The sequence below is a fragment of the Scyliorhinus torazame genome, chromosome 13, assembly GCF_047496885.1.
Source record: "Scyliorhinus torazame isolate Kashiwa2021f chromosome 13, sScyTor2.1, whole genome shotgun sequence".
Lineage (NCBI taxonomy): Eukaryota > Metazoa > Chordata > Chondrichthyes > Carcharhiniformes > Scyliorhinidae > Scyliorhinus > Scyliorhinus torazame.
In genome coordinates this window covers 153567351-153592688 of record NC_092719.1, presented here as the reverse complement: position 1 = coordinate 153592688, position 25338 = coordinate 153567351, and the positions used below count along the sequence as shown (strand labels likewise).

At 45.8% G+C, this 25338-nt stretch overlaps 1 protein-coding gene across 2 annotated transcripts in view; it reads right to left on the bottom strand.

Annotated features, from left to right (window-relative positions):
- Positions 1-25338, bottom strand: part of suclg2 (succinate-CoA ligase GDP-forming subunit beta) — a 571906-nt gene that overhangs the window by 444007 nt on the left and 102561 nt on the right. The gene's annotated exons all lie outside the window — the stretch shown is intronic.

The following is a 25338-nucleotide window of genomic DNA, read 5'->3' as shown; positions in this document are numbered from 1 at the left end:
CGTTCGGTCGGCCGCTGCCTGGACCTGTAGATGGTGAGTGGAATTCGTCAAACACCGTCACCTGAAGAGGATCGGTGTATAATTCACATCATCAACTAAAGCAGGATCTAATTCTACTTCATACCCACTCCTGAGAGCGGTTCACTTTACCAACACATCCATTGCTGAATTTAACTCTCAAGAACAGCAACACAGATCTAAAAGCTCGTTATGACGAAGATTGAATGTTGTCACAATCAGCCACTAAGATCAACAGAAAGGCATATGAGAACTGAACACTGTTAGAACTCAATAAATCATTAGAAGAGTAAATTGAGGTCTAATTCAATCTCGCTAATTGTCTCAACAATCTACTTTCCAGCAGTAGCAGCAAAGTGATGGAAGGTATCACAACAGTGCTATTAAGCAGCACCTGCACAGCAATAACTTGCTCACTGCTTCTCAACTTGAGTTTTACAAGTCTGCTCTGCTCCTGACTTAATTGCAGTCTTGATCAAAACACGAACACAAGAGCTAAACTTAAGAGGTATGGGAAAGTGACTTGCCTTAACATCAAAGCAGCATTTGACCAAGTATGGCATCAAAGAGCCCTAGTAAAATTGACATCAATTGGGAATTAGGAGGAAAACACCCCATCAAATGGAGCACAAAGAAAGATGGTTATGGTTGTTGGAGGTCAATCATCTCAGTCCCAGGACATAGTTGCAGGAATTCCTCACAGGTATTGTTCAAGGCCTAGCCATCTTCAGCTATTTCACCATTGACCTTCCTTTCCACATAAGATCAGAAGTAGAGATGCTGATGATTGCTGTGTTCAGCGCCATTCACAATTTCTCAGATACTGAAGCAGTTTTCATGTTCATATATCATAGAATCCCTACAGTGCAGGAGGCCATCCGGCCCATCGAGTCTGCACCGGCCCTTGGAAAGAGCACCCTGCTGTAGCCCACGCTTCCACTCTATCCACCCGTGCAGCCAGACCTGGGCAGCGTTTCAGCTTGGGTTGACAATTGACAGGTAACATTCACACCAGCAAGAGCCAGGCAATTACCATTTCCACAAGGGAGAATCTAACCATCTTCCTTTGGTGTTCACTAGCACTGCCATTGCGGAGTCCTCCACTATCAACATCCTGGGGATTAACATTGACCAGGAACTTAACGAGCCTAGTCATAGAAATACTGTGTCTACACAAGCAGGTCAGAGACCTGGAAAACTGTACCGAATAAGTCACCTTCTGATTCCCTGAAGCCTGCCCATCAAATACAGTGCACAAGCCAGGTGTTTGACAGAATAGCCACCAGCTGCCTACACGAGTGCAGCACAAACAACACTCGAGAAGCTTCACGCAATCCGGGACAAAATAGCCTGCTTCATCACCCCATCCATCACCTTAAACATTTGCTCCCTCAATGTCACAAAGCTATGCCCTTCATTCAACTGACTATAATTTTGCAAGCTGAAATGAGACAAAACTCCTCAAAAATGCAAGACCACGTTCCAATGAAAGGTGAAAACAAAAAATTATCCACACAAGTGTGAGAATAGAGAGACTTTTCCTATAATCCAGGGACCCATCAAAGCTCTACACTCTGAGGAGGAGACATTAAAATGCAATGTGCTGAATATTGAAATAATGCCTGACACAGATAGACGCACGCAAAATCCCTTGGAAATAAACAATGGGTGAAGTATTTCAGGCTAAGACTGCCAGCCATTGCAGAGAGATTGCAAGTACATTTTCAGCAGAAGAAACAGACAGAAAACCATAGCTCTCTTCCTCTCTCTCTTTCCAAGCAAGCAAGTTGTCCGGTACCAAAGCCAACTTTACTAGAAATCAACCAGTAAACCAAGATCTCATAATAATTGCAACATCTTCTACTTCTGACCAAAACTAGCTAATCCAAATCAGCCATCAGATTTAAAAATCGATGCCACAAGATCAAAGGACACTTAACTGTATGTTCTTTTAACATTTTTTTCGGACTCTAACCTCCCTTATTTCTGATACCTGTATGTGAAGCATCAGGCGTTCGTATTTGTTCCCTCAGGTTTAGTGGTCAACATATTTGCTCTTTCTTTGACTCAATACAAGTGTTAGATTGGCTCCTTCACAGCTCAAATAGTTAAATACATTTAGAATTGGAAAAGACATTCTCATGAAAAGGAAATTTAAACCTTTGTTGTGACCAACCAAGGAGGTTGAATAGAGGGGAGCCAGTTCACCCCTTCTCACCTAGTTAGAACACTCCACAACTGGTGAACAGTGGAAGTGTGCATCATATACAAGATGCACAGCAGCCACCAGCCAAATCTCCTTCCATAACATCTTTCAAACCTGATACCTCTACCATTTAGAAGGATAAGAACAACAAACGCATGGAACACCACCACCTGTAAGTTCCCCTCCAAGCCACACATCATGGTAACTTGCAACTATAATGCCAACCCTTTACTGTCATTGGGTCAAAATCCTGAAACTGTCTTACTAACAGCACTGTAGGTGGACCTACGCAAGATGGATTGCCAGGGTTCAAGAAGAGGGCTCACCACCATCGTCTCCAAGGACAATTAGGAATGAGCAACAAATGTTGATCCTGCCAGTGATGCTCACATCCCATGAAAGGTTAAAAAGTTACACACAAATCAGGTTGGTTTCATTCGGTCACCACCAACCACACTTTATCAATTATGCCTGGATTTCTCCCATTTTTGTTTCTGCAAAACAAAAAGGGGGACAGTAGCACAGTGGTTAGCACGGTTGCTTCACAGTGACAGGGACTCAGGTTCAATTCCTGGCTTGGGTCAATGACTGTGCAGAGTCTGCATGTTCTTCCCGTGTCTGCGTGGGTTTCCTCCGGGTGCTCCGGTTTCCTCCGAAAAGTCCCGTGCTGTTAGGGGACATTCTGAATTCTCCCTCGCCGAAGCTTGGCGGCTAGGGGATTTTCACAGTAACTTCATTAAAGTGTTAATGTAAGCCTACTTGTGACACTAATAAAAATTATTAAATGGCTTTCTAGTTTCAGAGAATAAGTTACTGGTGATTTTATGTGTTTGCATGATTTAGACCCAAATAATTTATATACAATAAATAAGCTGCGCGAGTACAGCTTTTACATTTTTTTTAATTACCTCTTTCTGGAGCATTCCTTATGTGAATGTTTACTTTCCTCAAGAGTGGTTGCAGCCTCTTATTTGAGATAGAATCAGAGATAAGGAATACGTTCTTGGTGCAAATGCATTACTCACTTTATTTGATCATTCCTGTCGTACACGTGCAGGATTGTCACGTGTTCAGAAATAAAACGAGTAGTGAGTTTGAAATATGGCTCCAAACACTCCCACTCCGTACAGGAGTCTACTGGAATAAGCAACTGGTCTACTGCTACGGACAACTTGGGAGAAACAGACCTTGCATGTGCTGTCAGCGCTTGGTCTGTCATGGCTTGCAACCAAACCTCATTTTTTTGAGCCCTGTCCACATCCCCCCCCTCTCTTCAGAATACAGACTTCATTGTTGGTTGGGAGAATTAATACATTAGCACCAACTGAAATCACCTGGAAACTGAGTGCACAGGGGAGGGGGGGGACACAGAGAAATTGGCAGTAAAAGAGAGAAAAATGCAAACTGGGTAAGGGAAAAAGACAGAGGGAAAGAGAAACACAAATTGGAGGAAAGTAGACATGCTGGCCTGTGATGTGTACAGTTACATTTGCCATGAGTCAGGTAGGTAGCTTTCGTGTCCATCTCTAAAGACTCAATCTCATTTCCTCGAAGCTGATGTTTTTATTAAATCAGGCTATTAACTTATTGTATCTTACGGAGTCGATACTGTAGAAACATCCAAACATCACAGTGGTGATCACAGTGGGCGCTCTGGTTTCCTCCCACAAGTCCTGAAAGACGTGCTGTTAGGTAACTTGGGCATTCTGAATTCTCCCTCAGTGTACCCGAACAGGCGCCAGAGTGTGGCAATGAGGGGATTTTGACAGTAACTTCATTGCAGTGATGATGTAAGCCTACTTGTGACACAGATGAAGATTATTGTTATTTAAACATTACTCATTAAATCGTTCCATTCTTCTGTGTTCTTTGATCAATCATAGAATATGATAGAATAAAATAGGAGGTCATTTGGCCCATCGAGACTGCATCAACTCTCTGGAAGTGTACTCCACCCAACCCCTTAACCTAAACTAGACATCTTTTTTGGACACTAAGGGACAATTTATCATGGATTATTATTGATCCCACTAGAAAACAAAAAGTACAAGATGTTATACAAAATTAGGCCACTCAGCTAAGGCTAATCCATTTACAAATAGTGGGCACATAGCATGTGGACAAATGCCACATGATCAATATCAGATGATCAAATATCCAGAAATACCTGAAATTTAGTTCAGATTTTAAAAATTATACTGTCATGATCCACTGTCTGTGCGGAGTCTGCACGTTCTCCCCATGTCTGCGTGGGTTTCCTCCCGTTTCCTCCCACAAATCCCAAAAGACGTGCTCGTTAGGTGAATTGGACATTCTGAATTCTCCCTCAGTGTACTCGGACAGGTACTGGAGTGTGGCAACTAGGGGATTTTCACAGTAACTTCATTGCAGTGTTAATGTAAGCCTACTTGTGACACGAATAAAGATGATTATGATAAAAGTATAAGTCTTTTTGAAACTTATTTTAATTAATTTAATAAATTCTGTGAAACTTGTGACAATATACTTGTATCCAGTTATTCATAGGTCATCGGAACCCTTTTAGATCAGCTCTCCCAACTCAATCTCACAATTAGGTTAAAGAGTACCCCAGATCTTACAAAGACATCTTCATATAACCCCTGTTCATTAGCAAATAAACCTCATGCTTTTCTACATTAACATTGTTGCATACTCTGCTTTTGGATATTGCAATGTTATCAAAATCATCAATAAATAAGCTATGCCCTGCCCTTGTCCCATTGTGCTTTCAATATAATTGTCTACGACCTGTAATCAGATTATTTGGGGGCTGTATCTGCTTTTTCTCTGAAAGATGTTGCCCAACTTTATAGTCTTTGGGAGGCCAAGTATGAAAAAAATCAGAAAGCTGTGGTTTACTGATCCATGCGGTTCTCTTCCAGGGCCCAGAGTTTTGGTTTAGTTTAAATGAGTAAGATGACCATCTCTTAGAATTTAAGATTGCACCTAAAAAAACTGCAATTCAAGTTTCAGCCACAGTCAACTGTCTACATTGCTTGGGTTCTGTCTAGCTGTCACTCCAGCCCAAGCACCCAAGAGACAGTTGTGCTTATTATATCCAGAGCTCTCTCCCAACAGTTATAAGATTATATTAGTAAGCAGAAATGGGAGAATCATCATTCCATTCACAGAAATTAAGATCAAGCAAGTTTAAAGGTACCCAAGGGTCTAACTCCGGAACATTTTATAAATCAAGCTTGACACCACACACTCAATATGATGACAAATCCAATCAGTGAGAAAGACTTGCCTCCAGGGAGTCTCACTTCAGTGTCAGGTTGGGTCCTGACTTCAAATTTATACTACATTTAACATCTGTGTCAAACGGGCAAAAATGCTGAACTTGGAAAATAAGCATGAGAAGGTCCAATTTATAATGGGTATGGATCATAACACGGAACCGAATTGTTAGGAAACCATTAAGGGATTTATATTTGTATTGGTAAACATTAGAAATAAGGTATAGTTTTAAGTGAGGTTTATTTAATGTTTCTGTGGAAGGAAAGGTAAAACCTATGGTTAGATTCATGCTGGGCAAAAATTTGCATGTGTGGGGGTTTGCTCAATTCAAACTGTACTCCTATTGTGCTTAGAGAGTTAGAGCATGAAAAGAAAATATGAGGTTGGAGAAGCATGGAGTTATTGCTTAGCAACCAGGGACCTTTAACAGTAGAAAAGCTTTTTATTCATAGTTTAACTGTAAGCCAGGACAGTTGACAGTACAACAGGGAGTGAACACCTCGCAACTCTGCCAGGGGAAGAATGATGGGACAGGACAAGGGAGTTGCAGAGAGGCAGAATTCCCAAAGAGCCAGGCGCCGTCCAGATAACCAGGATATTGGGAGAGAGAGAATGACTTAGGAAGACTGAAGTTAAGAGAACAGGGACCAAGGTATTGTTCAGGAAAATTTAAAGGAAAAGGAAAAGAAAGTGGGCGGGATTCTCCACTCCCGCGCCGAAGTGGCCGCGCCGCCGTGAACGCCGTCGAGGTTCATGACGGCGCGAAACGGCCCCGGTCCCGACCGATTCAGGCACTGACAATGGGCCAGGATCGGGGCCGCGTCATCTACACGCGCCAGGCCTTGTCGCCCGCGTAAAGGCAGCGCCGCATAATGACGCGGCCGGCACCGCATAACGAGCGTCATCCACGCATGCACGGGTTGGCTGGCGCCAACCCACGCATGCGTGGTTGCCGTCCTCTCTAAGTCCGCCCCGCAAGAAGATGTCTGACGGATCTTGCGGGGCCGCGGAAGGAAGGAGGTCCTCCTTCAGGGAGGACGGGCCAACGATTGGTGGGCACCGATCACGGGCCACCCCACATTTGAGGTACACCCCGGTGCAGGATCCCCCCTCGCCCCCCCCCCCTCCCCCCCGCAGGCCGCCACCCCCAGCGTTCACGCACCGCTCACGACGGCAGCGACCAGGTGTGGACGGCACCGGGGGGAACCCGCCGTTTTGGCCTGGCTGCTCGGCCCATCCGGGCCTGAGAATAGCGGGGGTGCCGGAGAATCGCCATTTTGGGTGTCTCCAGCGATTCTCCGGCCTGCGAAACTCGACCGGGCCGTTCCCGCCGCTTGGGAGAATCGCAGGAGGGCGGCGGACCGGCGTCCCGGGACATTTTGGTGGCAGAGGCGATTCTCCCAACCGGCGCGGGAGTGGAGAATCGCGCCCAGTGTTTTGTGTTCAAGAGACAGTTGCAGTAACCAGAATTAAAGTGGGAAAGCAGGCTTAAGAGGCTTACGGTTTTATGCCATCTTAATAGAGTCTGGGAATTGATAGGTAAAGTAATTATGAACAGTTTGTACAACAGTTAGGACAAATAAATCCTCAAGGGAAATGGTAAAACCTGGATGCTTAATTCTTTGTTAAAAGTGGAATGTTTGTTTAAAAGAGTTATTTGGCAAGCATGGACTGGAATTTCGGAAAGCCAACCACTGACAGAAAGTATTGTTGAGAAATAAGATTTTCATGAGGTTGGTTTTTGGGGGGGGGGGGGGGGGGAGGAGGAATGGAGTTTGGAAACTCTCATGTGACGCTCATCTGAGGACACATCCACAGACATTCACTGGAGCTCAAATTGGGGAGTATATCTGACCACAGCCAGTCTGTGGCACTTAAAGGGACTGTTACTGAGACTCGAGATATTTTGGAATCCGTGTTAACCTTAAAATCTATGTGTATTTGTGAAGCTAAAGGAGGTGTAAAGCGGTATATCATAATGCATGTTTAGTAATTTTCTTTTCCTGTTGTTGAAACTACTTAGTGGTCCTGTGACTCCCATGTTTTCTTTAAAAAAAAGTTAGTCTTTAGAGCCGGGGTTCCATTTTGAGATCTTCCCATCCAGTTATATCAACTGGCATCATAACAATATACAGTTTATCACCAAATTAGCAGTCTCGTCTGGATGTGCCATAATGGTGATGTGTGGAAAGTGTTCCCATGAGACCAGAATACACTGTAAATATAATGTGACAACTGATGCTCACTTATTCATGTGCAAATTAAACAGAAACATCAGGTGACACAGATGTGTAAAAAGAAATGGAAATTGCTGTGCTCGATGTGCCATTCCTGTAAACTGCACACAAATGGCACTCTCTGGATCCCCATTCAAATGCATTGAAGAGTGTGAAGTTACTGTACTGGAATGGTAGATTATGGACTAAATTCACTACAGAAAGTAGGGCTTATCCATTTCAACGTATGCACCCTTTGTAATCGTTATTACTGTCAAACAACCTCCCTGGAACCAAAACAATTTTTTTACAAGCATAAAGCCTCATTCCTCCAGTTTTTAATTGGTGTTGGAAGATTCTTTCTACATTATTAAACAATTTATTTATAACTCTTTTTTCTCAGTCTCTCTCTATTTTGATTTGAAACTGAATTCACTACACTTCAAACGTATATCTCCTGCTTCAGGCTCTGTGCTGTTAAAACAAAGACTAGCATTTATAACGCATTTCCTTTACAATCAACAGCTGTGTCAAAGCACTTTATGACCAATGAAGTACTTTTGAAATGTAGTCACCATGTAATGTATGAAACATGGTAACCAATTTATGCACAGCAAAATCTTCCACTAACAACCATGTCACAGTAACTAGGTTATCCCTTTCTGAGTTGTTGATTGTGGAGTGACTATTGGCTGGGGAACCAGGGAATACTCCTTTGCTCTTCTCTAAACAGCCCCACAGATCTTGTACACTCACCCAAGTGAACAAATGGAGCCTCAGTTTAATATACATGCTGTTACTGATTTCAACGGTCACTTTTCTTTTTATAATTAAATTCCAACGCATAAGCTGTATTGGAGAACGATTGTATGCTGCTGGCCCCTACTCTTTTCATCTTGCTTTCATATGCTCCCAGAGGTAAGCAGGATCCAAGATGTCTGGATAGCTTGATAGCTGCCGGAGATGACTAGTACAGGATGTTTCTTTGTGTTCCCCCTTTTCTGGATTGCTAATCGTGGGTATTGCGAGAAGGTAGGCCCCAAGATCTCCCTAAACTAGTATAGGTATTGAACCTGCACTGCTGGTATTATTCTGCACGACACCTTAGCCAACTGAACTAACTGGCCGTTCTAAGGGACGAGATAAGAGTGGATAGGAAGGTCCAATAAGGTCAATAACCAGACATAGATTTTAACTAATTTATTGAAGGATTAAAGGGGAGTCGAGGAGAAATCTTGACCCAAGAAACGGCGGGGCCCTTGAAAGGGTAGTAAAGGCAGAAACCCCCATTCCATTTAAAATGAATATGCAATGAAGTGCCATAACCAATTGGGCTATGCAAACTAAAGCTGGAAAGTGAAATTACGTTGGATGACTCAATTACGATTTGCCATTGACCCCTACTGTGCCATAAACTGACTCATCTGAAATATGGCCCCTCTCTCAGACAGTGGAGCACCCCCCCCCAGTACTGAACAGAGTGTGCCTTGATTTTGTGTTCAAGTCATGGAGTGAAGCTTGAAGCCAGAACTAGAGATGAGTACGTTACCACTGCAGCTGACACCAACCGTTCATTAACAATTGTTCAACCTGATTAAGGAAATAGACACTTGTTTGCTCTGTTTACACAGATCTCAGCTGACTTGTAAAGGGTACCATAATATTAGCATGTCGCACTTGCAGCAACCTTCTGCGAAAAAGCCCATGGAAATTAAACAGGCAAAAGTATGTCGAACGAATGGCAGGAGAATTCATTTGTGAGTTACGGTAAATTCTGGCCCAATAAAAGTAGTTTTACTCTGCACCTGACTCATGTTGTGCCTAACCTCGACTCCTTCATGATGCTAGCAAGCACAAGCATTCATCCAACATTCTTTCCAATTTAGGCTCATTTGTAGCAGATTAAATTAACACCCACTCACTTTACAAAGCACTCATTATTAAACAAGCAGGCTAGTTGTTAGCTAACAAGAACAAAATACTGGTGGAGATTGCCAAAACTGCCGTGAACAGAAATACAAAGAGAATGTAAATGGAGGTGATTAAGGCTAAGAAGGGTGCTGATAGTGGGACATAAAGAGATTTGAATGTGTTAATGGCAGAACAAAGGTAAACAGTGTGTCAAAGGGCAACTAAGAACACATCTTCCCCTCACTCCCCTGTCAGCATTTCGCAGGGACCATTCCCTCCCGAATACTCTGGTCCACTCCTCCATCAACCCCGACACCTTCCCATGCAATAGCAGAAGGTGTAACATCTGCCCCTTTACCTCCTCCCTGCTCACCATCCAAGGGCCTAAATACTCTTTTCAAATGAGGCAGCGCTTCACATGCACCTTCTTCAATCTGGTCTATCGAATTCACTGCTCCCAATGCAGTCCACTCTACATTGGATAGACCAATGCAGACTGGGTGACCGCTACGCTGAACACCTCCGGTCCATCGCAAGCAGAACCCAGAATTTCCTGTCTCTCGCCATTTCAACTCACCGTCCTGCTCTCATGTCCACATGTCCATCCTTGGCCTGCTGCAATGTTCTAGTCATGCCCAGCACAAACTGGAGGAACTACACCTCATCTTCAGATTAGGCACGTTACAGCCTTCCAGATTTAACACTTGAGTTTAACAAATTCAGACTGTAAACGAGATCTCTCCTCCACTTTCAACCCATTTTTATTTCAACAATTTATTTTCATTTCTTCCATCTATTTTTTTCTCACCATTGCTCAGCTCTCTCCCCACCCCACCTGGGCCATCTGTTTTTGTTCTTAGCTGCCCTTTGACGCACTGCTTACCTTTGTGCTGCCATTAACACATTCTAATCTTTTTATGTGGCAATTATCAGTACCATTCTTAACTTTAATCACACCCATTCATGTTTCCTTTGTCTTTCTGTCCACAACATCTTTGTCAGTCTTCACCTATCGCTGGCTGCCTATTCAGCTCCACTGCTCCAGTCACCCCAACCCCCTCCTCACAACAGTATAAATCTGACCCTATTTCCAGTTCTCTCCAGCTGTGACAAAGAGTCATCCAGACTTTAAATGTTCGTGCCCTTCTCTCTCCACAGATGCTGTCAGACTTCCTCAGATGTTTGGGCAGCACGGTGGTTAGCATTAATGCCTCACAGCGCCAAGGACCCGGATTCAATTCCGGTCTCGGGTGACTGTGTGGAGTTTTCACTTTCTCCATGTGTCTGCTTGGGTTTCCTCCGGGTGCTCCAGTTTCAAAGAACACAGCACAGGAACAGGACCTTCAGCCCACCAAGCCTGTACCGGTCATGATACCAGACTTTTCCTCCCACAATCCAAAGATGGGCAGGTTAGGTAGATTGGCCATGCTAAATTGCCCCTTAGTATCCAAAAAGTTAGGTGGGGTTACTGGGTTATGGAGATAGGATCGAGGCGTGGGCCTAGGTACGGCATTCTTTCCAAGGGTTGGTGCAGACTCGATGGGTCGAAAGGCCTCCTTCTGCACTGTAGAGATTCTATAATGTAATGATTGATTTGATTTGATTTATTGTCACATGTACCAAAGTACAGTGAAAAGTATTTTTCTGCGGCCAAGGGAACGTACACAGTAGGTACATAGTAGACAAAGAGAATAATCAACAGAGAACATTGACAAATGGTACATCGACAGTGATTGGTTACAGTGCGGAACAAGGGGCCAAACAAAGCAAATACATGAGCAAGAGCAGCATAGGGTGCCGTGAAGAGTTTTCTTACAGGGAACAGATCAGTCCGAGGGGAAGGCGTTGAGGAGTCTTGTAGCTGTGGGGAAGAAGCTGTTCCTATGTCTGGATGTGCAAGTCTTCAGACTTCTGGACCTTCTGCCTGGTGGAAGGGTCTGGAAGAAGGCAATGATTGTCCAGTCTTTCTGTTTATTTGTAATTTGCTTTACATTATTGTAATTGTTAGCCAATGTCAGGCAAAATATTTAAAATTGTATTGTCACATCATTCATAATTATCGGTATTCTTGAAATGATACGTCTGTCTCATTGTCAGAGACGGGTCAGAGATACAAAAATGTATCTCGCTTTTTTGTTTTGTTTACAGGATGTGAACATCGCTGGTTCGGCCAGCATTTACTGCCCATCCCAAAGTGCCTTGAACTGAGTAGCTCGCTAGGCCATTTCAGAAGGCAATTAGGAGTCAATATTGCTGTGGGTCTGGAGTAATACAAGTTCATAAAATATAGGAGCAGAATTGGGCCATTTGACCCATTGGGTCTGCTCCGCCATTCGATCATGAGCTCATCCTGGCCTTAACTCCACCACCCTGCCTGCTCTCCATAACCTTGCAACCCATTACCAATTAAAAGTGTAGGCCAGACCAGGTAAGGATGGCAGATTTCCTTCCTAAAGGACATTAGGTAAACCAGTGCAACAACTGACAATGGTTCCATGGTCATAATTAGACTTTTAATTCCAGATTTGTATTGAATTCAAATTGTGTGGTGGGATTTGAACCAGTGTCTAGAGAACATTACCCTGGGTTATAGGATTACTAGTCCAGTGACAATACCATTATGTCATCGCTTCCCCTGGACGAAACTAGTTTACCTGTAAAGTTGTGAGTAGTGTGTTCAGCCGGTCATCCATTTTAAGACACAGGGAAGCATTCCAGACTGTCAACTTTATTGTAGTAGTAAGTGAGGTACCATCTTTGAGTTGAGATGTTTAGCCAAGACACCGTTCACAAGTCCAAAAGTATGTAAAATCTTACATCACTATTCAAAGAAGAGAAAATAATTTTCCCAGAGTCTTAGTCAATATTCATCCTGAATTACACCATGGGCAGCACGGTAGCATTGTGGATAGCACAACTGCTTCACAGCTCCAGGGTCCCAGGTTCGATTCCGGCTTGGGTCACTGTCTGTGCGGAGTCTGCACATCCTCCCAGTGTGTGCGCGGGTTTCCTCCGGGTGCTCCGGTTTCCTCCCACAGTCCAAAGATGTGCAGGTTAGGTGGATTGGCCATGATAAATTGCCCTTAGTGTCCAAAATTGCCCTTAGTGTTGGGTGGGGGTACTGGGTTATGGGGATAGGGTGGAGGTGTTGACCTTGGGTGGGGTGCTCTTCCCAAGAGCTGGTACAGACTCGATGGGCCGAATGGCCTCCTTCTGCACTGTAAATTCTATGATCTAAAACAGAAGTAACAACTTATTTACTTTGATGCCTTTAGGAATTTGCATGACAGCAATGCAAATTCTTTCTTCCAGCCCAACCAAAGTGTCACTTGATCATAAAATGGAATGTGGCCATCTAAAATGGCCCCCCGCAAAGGATATTGGGAATTGTGGTCAGGTTGGAACACAGATGATACACAGCCCCTGTGTATTGTGCAGAGGAACCCAGACCTACACCAAAACTTGCACCGATTTCCCCAGGACAATGGGACACAGATTGAAACACAGCAGCAGTAACAGACTCGGGGGCGCCTATTTACCTTATTTGGGAGTGCCTACATGCCTTGGACAATAAGAACTAGGACCCGCCCAGCTATCAAGGTACCCACCCCTAATAGGCCAGAATCGATTAGGGTGATCGAAATCCTATCGAGTTGGGACCGCCCAAAAGAGCACGAAAGATCGGAGGATAAGAAGAACTGCACGACCAACATTCTCTCTCTTTTGGGACCGATCTCTGCCCCTACCAACTGCAGCACATCGACCAGCCAAGTTCAAGGACTCGCGATCGCTACCTGAGGGACGAGCTGCAGCCTGGACGTACCTGACGACTTCCAGCCGCCACAATTCAGATAAAGGCCTTGTCTAACCTGCATAGTGCCGGTCACTTAAAAGTTAAGTAAAGGTCGCTTAAGCTACTAGGTATAGTTTATAGTGTAGCCGCGTGTAGATTATTATGCATAGATCCAAGCCTGTGTTTAATAATAAACAATAATTGAACTAATAAATTGGTTGTGTGGTCATTTGTCCAATACAAGGAACATACGTGCGTCTTGTGGTTTTTATTAATAAAGATAAAAGAGCAACAAAGTACACAGTGTTTATATTCTATAGTGTCGGTATGGGGTCATTAAATGAAAATTAGACAAGAAATACTTCAATTATAAATGGCTCCAGTACCTCAACTTAAAAAAATTATAAAACAAAATGTGTAAAACGTATTTTGTGAAAATAAGAATCACAATCACAGACAAAGAGCAGTTCCATTGCACACAGCAGTCTTGCCCCTTTCATCCAATAAGATACAATATACAACCAAAAACAATTTCTCAGAACAACGAGCTGTATGAATAATTTAAGGATAACTTTCACAATAAATAATTTACATGGCTTATTTCATAAGAGTTTTCTCCAAAAAAAAAGCAGTTTACAGAAAACTACTGATAATGCCAGGGAGGTACAAAAGGATAGGATGAAATATTTGAAACAGAATCAAATGTGTTATTCAAATTAATTTGTTCACCCAGGCTGGAGTGCAAAACCTCCTAACAAACTTACCAGTTATGTTTGCAGTGAATATTAATATCTCTACACTACAGCAATGAACACAAGATTGCTAATTCAGAATAAAATACACAAAGTGTACAATTCTGAAATGTGTTCTCAACCTTGTTAAAGCGTTTAGCATACCAAGAACTCTAGCTTCATAGTAATTTGCAAATGCTGGTACTTGGCACAGATATAGTTACATTTACACAAATTACAACTCACTCATGACCAAGTCACTTGCTTTTGTTTCAGTTCACTCTTTACTGACTTTTATATCAATAGGAATGCCAAGTACAAAACAACTGCTTGGGAAGTCTCAAAACATTTCACAATCAATGAATTTATTTGAAACTTTTATTCTGTAGGCAAACGCATCAGGCACTTTGTACACAGCAAGTTTCCACAAACAAATTTAACCAATGAATGACCAGTTATTCTGCTTTTTGTAATGTTGGTTGAGGTGGGAGGGAGGAAGGTTACACAGAAGACCATAAGAACATTTTGATATATCCACCTTTTGAAATAATTAATTACTATAATGAAATGAAAATCGCTTGTCACAAGTAGGCTTCAAAATGAAGTTACTGTGAAAAGCGCTTAGTCAACACATTCCGGCATCTGTTCGGGGAGGCTGGTACGGGAATTAAACCCGCGCTGCTGGCCTTGTTCTGCTTTACAAGTCAGCTGCTTAGCCCACTGTGCTAAATCAGCCCCTCTACGTTATTAATATAGATTGTAGTAGCTAAGGCCTTCACTCATTTTTGCAGCATGCCACGTCACCACAGGCATATACATAGCAAAAGGGTGGTAAGGTAGGAGTGGAGCCAATTACGGACTTAAAAGAGAATTTATGCATGGAGACAGGGCATGGCTGAGATATTAAATTAACATTTTGCATCTGTTCTTCCAAAAAGGTTCTGCCCAAGTCATGGTAAAATGGGAGGCCGACACACTTGATGAGCTAAAGTAAATTGACAACAGGGAGGTTTTGGAAAATCTGGCAACACTAAGTTGATAATTCATCAGGACCAGATGTGATGCATCCAAGTATATTACGGGAAGTAAGAGTAGCACTGGCCATAATTTTCTTTGCTACACAAAAAGTTAATATGGAAGATAAAAGCTCATGCACTCAAGGTAATGTGCTTTCTAGTTGCATGGAGAGAGGATTGATTAATGGAGAAAAAACAGCGAGCACGAATAAACAGGACATTTTCAAGTTGGCAGGGTGTGGTGACTAGTGGCATGCTGCAAAAATGAGTGAAGGCCTCAGCTACTGAAATGAAATGAAAACCGCTTATTGTCACAAGTAGGCTTCAAATGAAGTTACTGTGAAAAGCCCTTAGTCGCCACATTCCGGCGCCTGTTCGGGGAGGCTGGTACTACAATCTATATTAATAACTTAGATAGATTACTCGCGGTCTCTTCTTCAAAGTTTGCTCATTGTACAGAGTGAAGCGGGAATACAAACTGTAAGGAAGGCACAGAGACTGGAAAGAGAGATGTCGAATGGTGCTGGCACCAAACTGCTGTCTTCAACAGACTTAAGCAGGCACTCTGAGCCCCACCTGTACAAAAGAGTACCCATACTCCCCATCAGCAGACACCTCCCAGCATGGACACGGCACAGTCCAACTAGAATGGCAGGACAATAGCCTTTGCATCAAGTGCCCTCACTGATACGGAGATGCATTATGACCAGAGGAGAAGGAACTCCTCGACCTAGTTTTTGCCTGTCAGAAATTTAATGACTAGCATAGGGTGTCGCTTTATGCGGACGACCTGCTGCTGGATGTGGCGGACCCGGTGGGAGGAATGCCAGAGGTAATGAGGATCCTTAGGGAATTCGGGGACTTTTCGGGGTACAAGCTCAATATGGGAAAGAGCGAGCTGTTCGTAGTTCAGCTAGGGGACCAGGAGAGGGGGATTGGCGAGCTCCCACTAAAAAGGGCGGAGAGGAGTTTCAGATATTTGGGGGTCCAGGTGGCCAGGAGCTGGGGGGCCCTGCATAGGCTTAACTTTACAAGGCTGGTGGAGCAAATGGAGGAGTTCAAGAGGTGGGACGCGTTGCCACTGTCCCTGGCGGGTAGGGTGCAGTCAATCAAAATGACGGTGCTCCCAAGGTTTTTGTTCCTGTTCCAGTGCCTCCCCGTGTTTATCCCGAAGGCTTTTTTCAGGCGGGTTAACAGGAGTATAATGGGGTTTGTGTGGGCGCGAGGGACTCCGAGGGTGAGAAGGGTGTTCCTGGAGCGGAGTAGAGATACGGGGGGGCTGGCACTGCCCAACCTCTGTGGGTACTACTGGGCCGCCAATGCGACAATGGTGCGCAAGTGGGTGATGGAGGGGTAGGGGGCTGCATGGAAGAGGCTGGAGATGGCGTCCTGTGTGGGTACGAGTCTGGGGGCGCTGGCAACGGCGCCGCTGCCGCTCCCTCCAAGGAGGTATACCACGAGCCCAGTGGTGGTGGCAGCCCTCAAAATTTGGGGGCAGTGGAGGCGGCATAGGGGGGGGAAGTTAGGGCCTCAGCGTGGACCCCATTACGGGGGAACCACCGGTTCGCCCCAGGAAGAACAGATGGAGGGTTTTCAGGGTGGCACAGGGCAGGCATACGAAAGTTGGGGGACCTGTTTGTGGACAGGAAGTTCGCGAGCTTGGGTGAGCTGGAGGAGAAGTACGGACTCCCCCGGGGAACACCTTCAGGTACTTACAGGTAAGGGCGTTTGCCAGACGGCAGGTGGTGGAATTCCCACGGCTACTGCCACACACAGTACAGGACAGGGTGCTCTCGGGGGGGTGGGTGGGAGTGGGGAAGATCTCGGAAACTTACCAGGTGATGCAGGAGGAGGAGGCGGCCTCGGTGGTGGAGTTGAAAACTAAGTGGGAGGAGGAGTTGGGAGCGGAGATCGAAGAGGGGACGTGGGCAGAATCCCTAGGGAGGGTGAACTCTTCCTCTTCATGCGCGAGGCTCAGCCTCATACAGTTTAAGGTGCTGCACAGGGCACACATGACCGGGACAAGGATGAGCCGGTTCTTTGGGGGTGAGGACAGGTGTGTTAGGTGCTCAGGGAGCCCAGCAAATCACACCCATATGTTCTGGGCATGCCCAGCGCTGGAGGAATTTTGGAAGGGCGTAGCGAGGACGGTGTCGAGGGTGGTAGGGTCCAGGGTCAAACCGGGCTGGGGGCTCGCAATATTTGGGGTGGCAGAGGAGCCGGGAGTGCAGGAGGCGACAGAGGCCGGAATTCTGGCCTTTGCGTCCCTGGTAGCCCGGCGAAGGATTCTCCTTCAGTGGAAAGATACAAGGCCCCAAGCGTGGAATCCTGGATCAGCGATATGGCAGGGTTCATTAAATTGGAGAGGGTGAAATTCGCCTTGAGAGGGCCGGTACAAGGGTTCTTTAGGCAGTGGCAACCGTTCTTAGACTTTCTGGCAGAACGATAGACATTGGTCAATGGCAGCAGCAGCTCGGGGGGGGGGGGGTTTACTTTATTTTTGTTTATGTTATTTACACTGGAAGGGTCTGAGGGGGTGTATACACCTGTTGTCTTAAGTCGGGGTGTTAATGTTAATTTATTATTTAGGTACGGGGGGAGGGGTTTGGAGGGTTGCTTTTTTTAGATTGTGTTTTGTACAGGCCAGGCAGCTCGTGAGGAGGATATTGACATCATGACTTGAGGTGCTTTCCTCTCATAGAATCCTCAAAGATGCCTTTTAGGCGGGTGTAACTTGCAGATGGATTCACAAAGTCATCTTGTCCGAGTCTTCAAAGAAGCTTCCCCAAAAGCTGCACACGTTTTGTCATCAGAGAAGAACAGACCGTGCAGGACAAACTGATACTGCATGGCCAAGGATTCATCATCCCCAACTCTGCAGATGTCTACCCAAACTTCACCAAAGGCGCTAAGGATTGGAAGAAACGAGATACAGGGCAAAGGAAAATCACTGTATTAGCCCTCCCTGTAAGCGGACATGGAGAGGGAGGTATGGAGAGGGCGAGAGTGTGCACCATGCAATGCATTCAAGCTATATCAAACCAAAGAGCCATTGCACTACATGTGCTCCCCAACTTCCCATGGTCACTTACAGTGGCTGACATTTTCCAATGGAATGATAAACAGCACTTAGTCCTAATCGATCTTATTCCTGGTGGTTTCAGCTTAACCATCTGCCAGAATATGAATAATCCAGCTCAAGAGGCACTTTGCCACACACTGCATCCCTCAGAGGATAATAAGGGACTTCGCTCGCCAGTTCATCTCCAGCGATTTTAGGAACCTGTATACGCATGGGACTCTGAGCACATCATAAGTAGCCCCCTATATCCAATGTCCAACAGTCTGGGGGTACAGGCGGTACACTCAGCCAAACAGCTAATTGAAAACGTTGCAACCAAATATTGAAACCAATGTGAAAGGCGCCCCCTCATGGAGAGCTAGCCATGGGAAAGATACTCTGATCGAAATAGTCACAGACGCTGTTCTTTAACAACTGGTTAAACAGTCAAGACCCAGACCATACGTGGCCATGACAAACTGACACTAGCACACAGCAATGCCCTGCTGCCAAACAACTACATGGCAGCCTCATAAGATGATGCCCATTACATAGGAAACTGGAAAATGGCATCACTACTCCAGGTATCGGAACCAGCATCAGCAACTACCACAGTAAGTCAGCCATCTAGCCTACAATATAGGCCCTCCAGTGGAAATGGAGCATCCTCCGGAGGCCTATGCAGCAAGTCCTGCAGCCACTGGGTACACTGAAAGGATGCCTGATCCTGTCCACAGTGAAGACACCTACCCAAGATCATCTCCAGCACAGCCAACTGGCAGAATGACATGCTCAGGGCATATGGCTAAACCAAATACAAGGTTGCAGGATTATGTCACAGACTAGTCTACAATTGGCCTGTTTTGGGAGGGGAAAGCTGGGATGGTGGGAGGAGACATGATGGGCTATGCACCAGCTGCAGAGTTGCTGATCGGCTGAAGTCTCCGGACCGTCCTAACTTTGATGTTCCGGAACCTTAGCAAGGTGGAAAAGAAGCAGGACGTCTAGAAGAGCAATCACGATCATCAAGCACATGACAGAGGCTTTAAACCTGCAGAAGCAGTCCATGTTGAACATTTTTGGGAAATGCTGAGTGGATTGCAGGGCCCATAGTGGAGAGTAATCTCTTACACGGTCAAGACTGGTGAATGGATCATGAATACACGTGGACCAACTCAACAGCAGGGAGCCGGCCCCAGAGAGAGCCACGCCAGATGAATCAGCCCTTGCTCCCCCGTCTGCCGTCCTTGAACCAGGGTGTGCTGCCCACCGGGGACCTGTGCCCAGGTCAGCAGGATGTGGATGACTCAGCGTTTGATATGGAAACAGAATCCTCAGTACTCTTGGGGGACACTGCGGTCAGAGTCAGGCCGCTGATGGGGCCCTTTTGGTACAAAAAAGGCGCTCCCCGACACTCTACACCACCCGGTCCCACAGTTGTAAGAAGCACAGCCACTGGCAAAACACCGAAGGAGACCCCCTCTGCAACTGGTTCACCTTCAGACCTGGGGCGGGAGGGGGTGAGAAGATGTAATAACCCTCACAAGGCCCACGGGGACACCCCAATTGATCTCTCCATGGGACTTGTGGAATACAAGGCCCATCAGCTGGGGCTCATAAAATTCACCTCATAAAAGCCCGCCCAGAATGGGACCAGCGAGGACATTAGTCCCACCTGGGACTTTGGGACTGAAAACCGCACTGGTGCCTTTTCTTTTGTTGCTAAATTAAATGTCTTTTCGATTTGCCTTCTTGGGCCTCCTAAGCTTTTATACATCTCATATTAAGAATGCTACCCCACCATCTTTACATCCCTTCAAATATCCCCGAATATTAAGTTCCAGTTTTGATCTCCTTGTAACCATGTTTCCGGAATGGCTATGAGATCAATCGTTACTGGTCCCACCTCTGCCAGAACCCAATGTCCCAGGAATCTGGAACCCTCCCCCTTGCACCATCTTTCCAGCCACGTATTCATCCGATATGTCCTGATATTTCTACTCTGACTAGCACGTGGCACCGGTAGTGTACCGAGATCACAACCTTAAAGGCTCTACTTTTCAACTTACTTACTAACTCCTTATAATTGGCTTTTATAACCTCATAACATTTTTTTAACCTTGGTCATTAATACCGATGTGTACCACGACCACTGGCTGTTCACCCTCTCCTCCAGAATGTCATGTGGCCACACTAAGACATCCTTGACCCTAGGACCAGGGTGGTAACATACCATCCTGGAGTATCGTTTGCGGCCACAGAAACGCTCATCTATTCCCCTTACAATTCAATCCCCTCCAACTATTGCATTCACTCATGTTTTACTCCTCCTCTACACAGCAGAGCCAACCATGGTGCAACAAATTGTCTGTCCTGCTTTGCCCTGAGACCAGCCCCTCAACAGTATCCAAAGTGGTATTTCTGTTCTGCAGAGGAATAGCCACAGGAGATTCCTGCACTGCCTACCTAGTCCTCAGCTTTTTCTGTGGACTCTTAGTGGTGTGATCACTTCTCTATACGTGCTATCCACGATACCCGCTGCCTTGCGGATGCTCCATTGTGTCCCCAGTTGCCACTCCATCTCCAAAACCTGGGCTTCCAGGAACTGCAGCTGGAGACACAATGCACACATGCTGGCCCCGGGTACCATAAATGTGCCCAGCTTCCCACTTAGAGCAGGAGGAGCACACCAAGGCTTTGAGCTCTCCTGCCATGACTTGCCCCTTTGCATTAAACCTTTTATCGGACTCTTAAAATCAAACAATGTTTAGGGTCCTTACCCTTGATCTTGTTAATACAGAATATAGCCCTTACAACCTATTAACCACAAAATAAAGACTTTACATATGATAAGCAAGAATATAGGGTAGCACGGTGGCGCAGTGGTTAGCATTGCTGCCTCACGGCACCGAGGTCCCAGGTTCGATCACGGCTCTGGGTCACTGTCTGTGTGAAATTTGCACATTCTCCCCGTGTCTGCGTGGGTTTCACCCCCACAACCCAAAGATGTGCAGGGTCGGTGGATTGGCCACACTAAATTGCCCCTTAATTGGAAAAAAAATAATTGGGTACTCTAAATTTAAAAAAAAGAATATTAGTATAAATACTCAGTGTACTCATCCAATCAGCGCTGCCATTTGCCCTGTGTTACTTTTGAATCCCGAATTCACCACAGCTCTGCCTCTGGATTGAGTGAAGGTACACTGGGCTGCTCATCTGGATTAAGTGAAAGTACGCTGGGATGCTCCTTTTAAAGTTTCTCCACTGCTCTGCTCAACTGCTGCTCACCAGACTCGCTCTTTCTCGGATCTCCGGTGCTCTGTACTTTAAGAGTCCCTCTTTCCCCTTATGCTCCAAATTCCCTAAGTCCTTACTTCTTTTTTAAAGAGAAGTATTCATCAATCCAATCGCCAATCAGAGAAAAGGGACTGATCACCTCCTCCCTCTTTCACCTAACTCCTGTTTCAAACTTCAGCTGCAATTCTAATGCAACAATGCAGCACTCCAGTGCAAAACCAGTGTTCCCGTGAAGCAACTTGGGGTGTTTTATTAATTTCTATTTGTTGTTATCAACACTTCAACAGTTGGAAGTTCCAACTTTTGGATCAGATATCAAGAGATCTCAACTGTCCTCTTAAAACATCATTAAATTAATTTCTGGTTCTTTACCTCATTGTTTTTTGGGGACCCTTGCGGTACTCAAATTGACTGCCACTGTTCCTTACAACAGTGACTAAACTTCAGAAGTACTTCATTGGCAGCGAGGAGCTTTGGGACCTCGTGAAGTTGTGAAAGATGCTATATTAATACGGTTGTTTTTGTCCTAGGCTAAAAATGCCACCCCTACATGCGATCCCTAACTGAATGGCACCACAGAACCACCAATATCATTCACTGAAGCCTTAGTCATGTACAAGCACATTGCAAAATGTTGGCTCCGGCAAACAGGGAATCAATAACTTGCAATTTGAATGCTCAGTTTATTGATTTGGAATAAAAGTTCTCCAAAACGAACCATGATTTTATAATGTTTAATATTATTATACTGATCAATATCCCAGTCCACCATTCAAGTCCATAAATATCAAGTACCAAACAATTTCAATAGACACCCTGCCGAAAGATAGATTAGTGGTTCAATCCCAGAGACATGGGGCGAGATTCTCCACTCCCGCACCGGTTGGGAGAATCGCCTGGGCCGCCAAAATTTCCCGGGACGCCGGTCCGACGCCCTCACGCAATTCTTCCACGCGGCGGGAACGGCCCGGTCGAGTTCCGCGGGCCGCAGGCTGGAGAATCGCCGGAGACACCCAAAATGGCGATCCTCTGGCACCCCCGCTATTCTCAGGCCCGGATGGGCCGAGCGGCCAGGCCAAAACGGCGGGTTCCCCCCGGTGCCCACCGATCGTTGGGCCGTCCTCTCTGAAGGAGGACCTCCTTCCTTCCGCGGCCCCGCAAGATCCGTCCGCCATCTTCTTGCGGGGCGGACTTAGAGAGGACGGCAACCACGCATGCGCGGGTTGGCGCGGGCCAACGCGCGCATGCGTGGATGACGGCAGTTATGCAGCGCCAGCAACATCATCTATGCGGCGCCGCCTTTACACGGGCGACAAGGCCTGGCGCGTGTAGATGACGCGGCCCCGATCCTAGCCCATTGTCAGGGCCTGAATCGGTCGGGATTGGGGCGGTTTCGCGCCATCGTGAACCTCAACGGCGTTCACGACGGCGCGGCCACTTCGGCGCGGGAGTGGAGAATCCCGCCCATGTTTTGGGGATTTTCAAGATATACGCTACTGAGCTTCACAGGATAAGTGGAAATGTGAAAATGCTTTCCACCCACGGTCTTGAAAATACTTTCTACAAATATTAGCATATGCGTAACACAGCTGAATGTTGTTCTTTTGAAAATTGTTTTAATGGAAACACCAAACATTAATTTCAAACTTGCAAATGGGACTTGTGATGACATTTGCACCAATTCCACCCAAGGCTCCCTCATATTTTGCCCGTAGCAAATAACTGTTGACCTTTAAACAGCTGGTATGGCCCATGGAGAGCACCAATTTCACAGCTTGCCTCTTTCAATCAATGCTGACTCATCATTCATTGGTATAGATCATATTCACAGTATAATAATTGGGGCAAACTTTCAGGCCTTAACTGCTGTTTAAGTGTCTGATACTACCTCAACAGCTAGTTAGGATGACTCCTAGCAGCAACACAACAATTGACTGTAGGAAAATGCATGACCGCTAATAGAACAGATGATACTGAAAATACTACATGCAAAAAAAGTGAACAAAAGGTCGGGATTGGAGTTGCGGTAAATTCTATTAACATTCAGGTCAGCGCATTTTTCAAAGCCAAGAGGAATTTATAGGCCATGATGTAAACAATACAGATACGAAAACAATAAGGGAATAAGGCCTGTGATAATTGTCTCCACAGACACAATTTTAAGGCAACAAGAGCAGGAAAATATTAAATACAGCTTAAGAGAGGAAGGAAAAAACATTGCTCACCCTAATTTTGTAGAGTTGCAAGATTTGGAGTGAAGTCCGATTCCTTCATTGGTTATTCAGAATTTTGAGAAATTAGTAACAAAATCTATCAAGATCAATATTATATAGATGAAGGAGAGGAGTACAATTATCCTACTGATTAATCATCACAGTGGAGCAAAATCCATCACACACATTGCAGGAATGAAGGTGTTGTGGCAGATGTCAGCTGTGGCTCAATGGGTGGCACTCACTTCTGAATCAGAAGGTTGTAGATTCAAGTTCCACTCCCAATCCAGAGATTTCATCACAATATCCAGAGGCTGAAACTGTAGTACTGATGGAGTGCCGCAATATTGAAACTATTGGGCGAGAGACCACAACGCAGCCGGAGAATCCCAGGAGAGCCCTCCAGCGGGCCTCCCAGCAGCCTCTCCGCCTCCTGGGATTTACCCAAGTCTTCGAGACTTTGGAGTCGGATCTCTGTCCAAAAGGGAAGGGACCAAATGACGCTCGTGGAAGTAGGTTTTAAACCTACTTAAGACCTACCTGTGCAATATCCACCGGCCTCCCTCGATTCTCTGCCCCCCCAACCCAACCCCCCCCCCCCCCCCCCCCCTCCCCCTCAACCCACCCACCCAGGGAGGCTGCAGCCAGGCGCCATTCATCACTGGTCCACACAACCGTGGACCAGGAAAAACACAGCCCGGGGGGGTGGGGCTCTCAGACATTCGGAGGCCCCTGGGTGGTCAGGGTCAGTGCAGGGTGACTCCCTGGCCCTCCCCTGGAATGCAGTCACCTTGGCACTGCCCAGCTGGCACCTTGGCAGTGCCAGGGTGGCAATGCCAAAGTGCCAGCTGGGAAGTGCCAAGGTGCCCAATGGCACTGCCAAGCTGACAGGAGCACTGCCTGGGTGCCCAGGGTAGTAGTGCAAGGGTTCCCGAATTCCAGGGTGGCACCGCCAAGGGGCAGGGGCAAAGGGGGGCCATGCCCATGAAATGAGGGTGGGGGTTCTTGAAGGGTGGGAGTTTGCAAGGCAAGTAAGTAGGGGTCTCCCGGAGATTGGGGGTGGGTGATGGTTGTGAGTCGTGGAAGGGAGGGGGTGCTGTAAGGAGGCTTGGGGAGACTGAAGAGGGGGGTCCCAGGGACCCCATAGCGGGATGTCCTCACTTGGGGGGTGTGGGGTAGTGCCCATGTGTGTGGGGGTGACATTGCCCATGGGTGGGGGTGTGGGGGACCTACAAGCTCACAGAGATCAGGGCACTTTTCAAAAAGTGCTTAAATTAGCTGAAATGCGCTTTGCGATGTCCTGTGACCATGGAAGGTTCTATGTAACGTTTCACAAATGTGATTCTTTCTTTTTTGCAGTCCGAAGATGTAATGCATCCAAATGTGGATACAGGCACCAACCAACAACAAGTGTACTACATTCTGGTGTAAAATTCAAACCAGATTACGGACAAGCAGGATTTGAAAAAATATACTGCATCTTATTCACACTAGTAATCATGAATTGAAATTCAATTCTGTGAGTGAACTGTTTACATTATGTCAGAATGTCATCTAAGTTAGTTTATAACCAAACATTTGCTGATATCTTTCAAAATTCCTATTCTCTTCAAAT